Genomic DNA, 8,154 nt, shown 5'->3' with positions numbered 1-8,154 from the left:
GTTCTGTTTGATTAAGTGTAATTAGTCACATCCTTCAGAGCGAAGGAGTCCATCTGTCTGGTGCATTTTCTTCTTAAATCTTGATTATCAGACAGGGCCTTTCTGGATGAGGGGGTTTTGTGACTCAGGAGACAACACAGCATGTTTTATTAGCAGTTTTTCCTAGTTTACAGCACACAGAGAAGAAACTATTTGTAGTTAGGAACTATCTGTTGCTTGTCCAAGCTTAGATAAGAACTCCCAGCTAAGATAGGTAATTTTCCCCTGGTGCCTTCAGGTTTGTTTATCTTGTCGTTCCCAGCCAGATCTGTCCTTCCTTTGTTAACTCCTGAATTCTTATATCTTGCTTGTTGAATTTCTATTAATTAGTGAATTTTTGTGCCCATCTTTGAATCCCTGTCATGGTGGTGGGTACACTAACTGCTAACTTGGTCTAACATAAGCTAACTTGGGCCTTAACATTAGCCTTAACAAGGGGTGTTGATGTAAAATTAGTCTTAAACTAACTTAACCTACATATGCTAGTTGTGCTAATTCAGCTAACACTAACACAGTCTAACATATGCTAATTTGACTTAAAACAGGCAGGTGAGGTGAGCCTCAAATTTCCTGATCGCTGTCACCTTAGGGAACTGCATTCCTTCAGGATCACTAATTGGCTTTATTGTAAAGTTGCAGCAAGGCTAGTGGTGTTATTTTACCCTTGTGGGGTACTATAATAACAGTAAAGCCCATGGCAGAGAGATTGAAAGTACAAACCAGTGCAGCAAAACACAGTTAAAAACTGGAGCCCATAACTGTCAGCCTTGCTTGCAGTTTTTCTTGGCCTAGCATTGCTTAGGCATGAGAGGCAGCTCCCCATGTTCTGCTTGTGTTGACTGTATGGTATCCGCCAAAATCTTATAGCAAATACCATCCTGAATGGAGAAAAATTTAAAGCTTTTCCACTAAAATGGATACAAGACAAGGATGCCCACTTTCTCCACTCCTTTTCAATATAGTACTGGAAGTACTCACCAATGCAATCAGAAAAGAAAAAATAAAAGCTTTCAAATAGCAAAAGAAGAGGTGAAACTCTCTCTACTCATGGATGACATGATTGTATACATAGAAGACCCAATGGTTTCCATGAAAAAAAAAATTCAGGAAGTAATGCATGAATACAGTAAAGTTGCAGGATAAAAAATAAATATACAGAAATCTATAGCATTTCTGTATATAAAGAACAGGCAGACTGAGATAGAACTGAAAAAAGTTATTCCATTTACCACAGCCACAATAAGTATAAGATACTTAGGAATAAACATAACCAAAGAAGTTAAAGACCCCCACAAGGAAAACTATGAGAAGCTAAAAAAAAAAAAAAGACTCAAAAAAGGGGAAAACATCTCATGTTCCTGGATTGGAAGAATTAATATAATCAAAATGGCAATTCTACCCAAATTAATCTACATATTTAATGCAATGCCAATCAAAGTACCAGACACATTCTTCACAGATCTAGAAAAGACAATCATAAAATTCGTCTGGAATCATAAAAGACCCTGAATTGCCAAAGCAATTCTTTTCATTTTTTTGCATTTTACTCTTTCAGTATATTTTTAAATTATTTTTGTACATTCAATCACATTATTTAGGTTACAAAGTGAACATTTCAATATCTGAACATTTCTCCCCAGTCCAGTTGATCAAAGTATCTTCAACTGATAACACTGCACCTCCTTATCTCATTAATGCTCTACCTCTGTATTCCTCCTCTAGATAAATGGATTGAAAAACTATGGCATGTGTACTCTATGGAATACTATTTAGTCAAAAAAACAACAAAATCCTTGCTTTTGACAGAAAGTGGAAGAGTATGGAAGATTTACTGCTGAATGAATCAAGCTAGGCTATGAAAGAGAGACAGTGTATGTCTCCACTTAATATATACCAAGTGACTGAACTCTGACCAAAACTGATTGACTAAAGGTTGTACAAACAGAAGAGATGGGTGTGAATTCCAGATATGGTGTGTGTGGGGGAGGGGGATCTAAGGAAGGCCAAAGGAATTCTACACAAGAAGAGTGGAGTGGGCGGCATCTCACTCCCTGACCCAAAAATATATTACAAAGCTGTGGTAATCAAAACAGCATGGTACTTGCACAGAAACTAACATGTGGACCAATGGAATCGAATAGAGTACCCAAAAATAAATTCCCAAACATACAGTCAACTGATTTTTGACAAGGAGTACGAGTCAATTCAGTGGGAAAAAGAAAACTTCTTCAGCAAATGTGCTAAAAAAACTGGATTTCCACCTGCAGAAAGATGAATCTGAACCCCTACCTCTCACCTTTGACAAAAATCAAGTCAAGGTGGATCAAAGATCTAAATCTAAGACCTCAAATTATCAAACGTCTCCTAGAAAACACTGGAGAAACTCTGAAAGACATTGGGATAGAGAAAGACTTCTAAAATAAGAACCCCAAGACATAGTCAATAATCCCCAAAATAGACAAGTGGGATAACATCAGACTAAGAAGTTTCTGCATGGCAAAAGATACAGTAAGTAGTGTGAATCGAAAGACCTCAGAATGGGAAATATTTTTGTAAATTATGCATGATAGGTGACTGATAACCAGAATACACAAGGAACTCAAGCAGCTGTTTGGAAAAAAGATGATTGACCCTATTAAAAGATGGGAGAAGGAGTTGAAAAAAACACTCTCGAGAAATAACATACGAATAGCCAAAAGGCATATGAAAAAAATGCTGACTATCTCTCCTGATCCAGCAATCCCACTCCTTGGTATCTACCCAAAAGACAGAAGAATTCTTCATTGGAAAGGTGCTTGCACATCGATGTTTGTTGTGGCACTATTCACGATTGCTATGACATGAAACCAACCCAAATGCCCCCATAAGGAAGAATGTATTGAAAAACTGTGGCACATATACTCTATGGAATACTATTCAGCTATAAAAACCAACAAAACCCTGGCTTTTGACAGAAAATGGAAGAATATGGAAGATTTACTGCTGAGTGAAGCAAGTCAGGCTATGAAGGAGAGACATTGTATATCCCCACTTAATATATACCAGTGTCTGCACTCTATGAATGAAACTGATTGACTAAAGGATGTAAAAACTCAAGAGATGGGTGTAAATGCCAGACGTGGTGTGTGTGGAGTAGTGGGGCCTGGGAAAGTACATTTGAAGGATACTAATTTCAGATAAAATAAGCTTTAAAATAACAATTATAAGGAGACAAAGAAGGGTATTATTTAGTAGTAAAAGGGCTAATTTATCAAGAAGATACAATGTTTATAAATAAATATGTACCCAATTCAGGAGACCTCAAGTAAATGAAGGAAAGTCTGCTATATCTAAAAGGAGAGATAGACTGCAACAGAGTAATTGTTGGGGATATCAAAACTCCACTGTCTCTTTTGGACAGATCATCTAGACAAAAAATAAGCAAAGAGATACAGTATCAAATAGATTTGACAGACAAATGCCACAAAACATTTTCTCTCACCCCCACATGGAACCTTTTCATAAGTTGACTACATGATAGGGCAAAAATCAAGCCTCTGCAGACTCAAAGGCAAGAAATTATATCCAGAATCTTCAACTATGATGAAAGTAAACTTGATATTACTTTCAGAAAAAATCACAAACATACACAATAATATGGAAAATAAGTTACCTACTCCCAAATAACTTCACAACTACTGAAGAAATTAAGAATAAAATCAAAAGATTCATAGAAACTAATGATAAATAGTACACAAATTCCCCAAATCTATAAAACACAGCAAAAACAGTCTGAACAGGGTGTCCTGACCCGGGGGGACAGCCGAACGGGTTTCCTGAGTGAAGGAGTGAGAGCCGGGGCAAGCAGCGTAGTGTTACAGCACGGAGACGACAGTGTCGTCTGTTTATTGTGGACAGCACGGTACAGCACAGAGACGACGCAGTGTCACAGCTCTTAAGGGTCGCGTCGTCTACTGTGAGCAGCACGGAGACGACGTGGTATCACAGCTCTTCAGGGTCGTCCCAGTGGGCTGTGATTGGTTGCTTTTGGACCAATCATGAGGTGCCAGATATGCAAATTTGAGGGATTCTAGTGGCCAATCAGAGCAAGGTTTCGAAGGTCAGGTTTTTGGAAGGGAACCAATCATGGTAATTGTTTGCTCTCTGAGAAACCTTGGCAGACTCGCTGGTGTGCAGCTTCCCACAACAGGGAAGTTCATAGCAATTAGTGTGCATAAGAAAAATATGGAAAGATAGCAAATGGACAACATAACATCATGTCTCAGAATTGGGAAAAAGACACTGTCAGAATACAAATAGTAAAGATTTAAGCAGAAATAAATGAAAAAGAAAATAAATGAACTATACAGAAAATAATTGAAAGAAAAGCAGATTCTTTGCAAAGTTAAACAGAACTGACACAACATTAGCTAGATTAATTAAGAAAAGAGTATGGGATCAGATAAATCAAATTTGCAATGAAACAGGATTAATTACAAAAAAAAAATAGAAATACAAAACATCATTAGAGTATACTATGAGCAACTGTATGCCAAAAAAAATGGAAACCTGGATGAGATGGACAAATTCCTGGACACATAATCTACTGATTGAATCAGGAGGACATAGAGAGTTGAAAATACCCATAAGAAGCAATGAGACTGAATCCATAATAAATAACCTCCCAACAAAGACGAGGCCTGGTTCTGATGGCTTCACTTCATTATTATACAAAACTTTTAAAGAAGAGGTAATCCCCATTCTACCTGAGTTATTTTTAAAGATCCAAAAGGAAGAAACTCTTCCAAATTAATTTTTATGAGGTCTCTATCACTCTCTTCTTCAAAACAGACAAGGACATGACAAGGAAGGAAAACGACCGAACAACATCTCCAATGAATATAGACATAGGGACCAGCAGTTAGCATAATGGCTGTCGCTGGACTCCCATGTAGTCAACCACAGTTTGAGTCCTGGACCAGGTGGCTTAAACTCACACCAGGTGCATGTGCATGCATACTCAAGATCCCAAGAGGAGAATGGAGGAGAAGGGATTGTGGCATGGCCATCCCCCATGGGGGGTGATTTCTTGCTTTCTGTCTCTCTCTCTGGCTTTCTGGCGAGTGCACATGCCCTACAGCAAAAACCTCTCCAAAAAAGAAAAAAAATATTTATATAGACACGAAAATTCTCAACAAGATACTAGCAAGCCATATCCAACAATATTTAAAAATGATTATATATTATGACCAGGTAGGCTTTACTCCAATGGTGCAAGGGTGATTCAATATATGCGAAACCATAAACACAATACACCATATTAAGAGAAAATAGATAAAAACCATATGATCATATCAATTGATGCAGAAAAAGCATTTGATAAAATATCACATCTTCATGATTAAGACTCTCAGCAAAATCAGCATAGAAGGATCATTTCTCAACACAATAAAAGCTGTCTATTGAAAACGCATAGCTAACATACTGAATAGGGAGGGGCTTAAAGCTTTTCCACTAACAACTGGTACAAGACAAAACTGCCCACTTTCTTCACTCCTTTTCAACATAGTGTTTGAGATCCTAGTCAATGTGATCAGAAAAGAGAATGAAATAAATGGCATTCATAGAGAAAGAAGAGGTGAAATTACCTCTATTTGCACATGACACAATTGTGTATGTATAAGAAAAGAGAAAAAAAAATTCCTGGAAGTAATAAATCAATACAGTAAAGTGGCGTGATAGAAAACCAACATACAAAAATCTTTAGCATTTCTATATACAAACAAGTAGACTGAATATAGAACTGATTGAAGTAATCCCATTTATTGTAGCCACAAAAAGTATAAGATACTTAGTAATACATCTAACCAAAGAATTCAAAGACCTCCACAAGGAAAACAATGAAAGCTATAAAAGAAATCAAATATGACACAAAAATGTGGAAGGATATCCTATGCTCCTGGATTGGAACAATTAATGTAATCAAAATGGCAGTTATATCCAAATTAAAGTACATACTTAATGCAATTACAATCCAATTACCAGAGACATTCTTCAAATATTTGGAAAAAGCAATCATAGAATTTGTCTAGAATCATAAAAGACCTCATACTGCCAAAGCAATCCTGTGCACAAAAAGTGGAGTTAGCAGTCTCACACTCCCTAACCCCAAATTTATTACAAACTGTGATAACCAAAATAGCATGGTATTGGCACAAAAACAGACAGCTAGACCAATGGAACAGAATAGAGACCCCGGGGGAAAAAAAAAAAAAAACAGACAGACAACTGATTTTGAAAAAGCATATCAGTCAATCCAGTGGAAAAAGAAACACCTCTTTAGCAAATGGTGCTGGAAGAACTGGATACCCAATTGCAGAAAGATGAATCTGGATCCTATCTCTCACCATTAACAAAAATCAATTCAAAGTGGGTTAAACATTGAAATTTAAGACCTCAAACTATAAAGCTACTGTTGGAAAACACTGGGGAATCTCTGGGAGACACTGGGGTAGGCAAAGACTTCTTAAATAAGACTCTCAAAGAACAGGCAATAATCCCAACAATAGCCAAGTGGGATTGCATCAAATTAAGACGTTTCTGCATAGCAAAGACACAGTGACTACTGTAAATCAACAAACTAAGAATAGGAAAATATTTTTGTAAACTATGCTTCAATTAAGGGACTGATAACCAGAATACACAGGGAATTCAAATGACTTACTTGGGAACAAAATGAACAACCTAATTAAATGACGGAAAATGAGCTAAGATAGAAATACGAACAGCCAAAAAGTATATGAAAAATTGCTCAACATCCCTCACCATAAGGGAGATGCAGATCAAAACCGTAGTGAGATACCACCTAGCACCAGTCAGAATGGTGAAGATGAAAAAGAAACAAAAAATGATAAATGTTGACAGGTCTTGGTCAAAGGGGACTCTCCTACACTGCTGGTGGAAATATAAATTAGTCAATTCACTGTGGAGAACAATGTGGAGGTTCCTCAAAGATCTAAAAATAGAACTATCAAATGATCCATCAATTCCGCTCCAGGGTATCTACCCAAAGGACAGGAGAATGCTCATTCAGAAACGTGCTTGCACATCTAGGTTTATTGCAGCATTATTCACAATTGCTAAGAACTGGAAGCAACCCAAATGTCCATGAACAGATAAATGGATTGAAAAAATATGGGACATATACTCTATGGAGTACTTCTCAGCCATAAAAAGCAAGACCTTGGTTTTGATAGCCAATTTATGGATATGGAAGATTTACTGCTGGTGAAGCAAGCAAGGCTATGCGATACATTGTATGTCTCCACTTAATACATACAGACTGTCCACACTCTATAGTGGAAACTTATAGATTAGAGGATATAGAACCATGGAAAATGGTTACAGATTCTGTATGGGAAGAGAATAGGAGAAGGTGGAGAGTATGAGGAAAGACATTAAGGAGAAAAGGACACAAGACATTTATGGGACACAGAAATTGATTATTATTTATTGATGAAACTGTGTATAGTATCCTTAACTGAACTGGTGTGAAGTATATTCATGTTGGGAGAATTTACTTTACAAACTAAATGATTTATACTGATTGAAAAATTAAAATAAAAAGAAATAAAGATATTAGTCTAAGTGCTATACATGTGAAACTCTTAGCAACGCTATGTTGCTCTTGATTTACTACAGTATCTTAGATCACTGAACTACTAATTATTTGGGAAGTCAGTGGAGAGAAAGACAATAAAATTTGAAGAGGACTTGAATACATTTTTATTATTTTTTTTAGAATTAAGCCATTTGCTTCAAAAATTGTATACTGTAGCTTGAATTGTTGTCTCCTTATAACTATTACTGAGATAATTCTTGAGTAATTTATGTAGTATATTTGATGAACAGTTAGACCTATCCTTGGGAAGAAGCAACTCTAGATGCTAGAGCTCAGATATTTAATCAGAAAGACAATGTAGCCTCAGGACCAGCAGTTGGCATAATGGCTACATTGCCGGACTCCCATGTAGTCGACTGTGGTTTGAGTCATGGACCCAATGGCTTGAACCCATGCTGGGTGCACAAGTGTGTGTGTACCCAAGATCCCAAGAGGAAAATGGAAGAGAAGGGAGT

Source organism: Tupaia chinensis, unplaced genomic scaffold, assembly GCF_000334495.1.
Source record: "Tupaia chinensis unplaced genomic scaffold, TupChi_1.0 Scaffold146313_1, whole genome shotgun sequence".
NCBI lineage: Eukaryota > Metazoa > Chordata > Mammalia > Scandentia > Tupaiidae > Tupaia > Tupaia belangeri.
The sequence above is the reverse complement of the archived record's forward strand: the minus strand, read 5'-3'. Positions refer to the sequence as shown.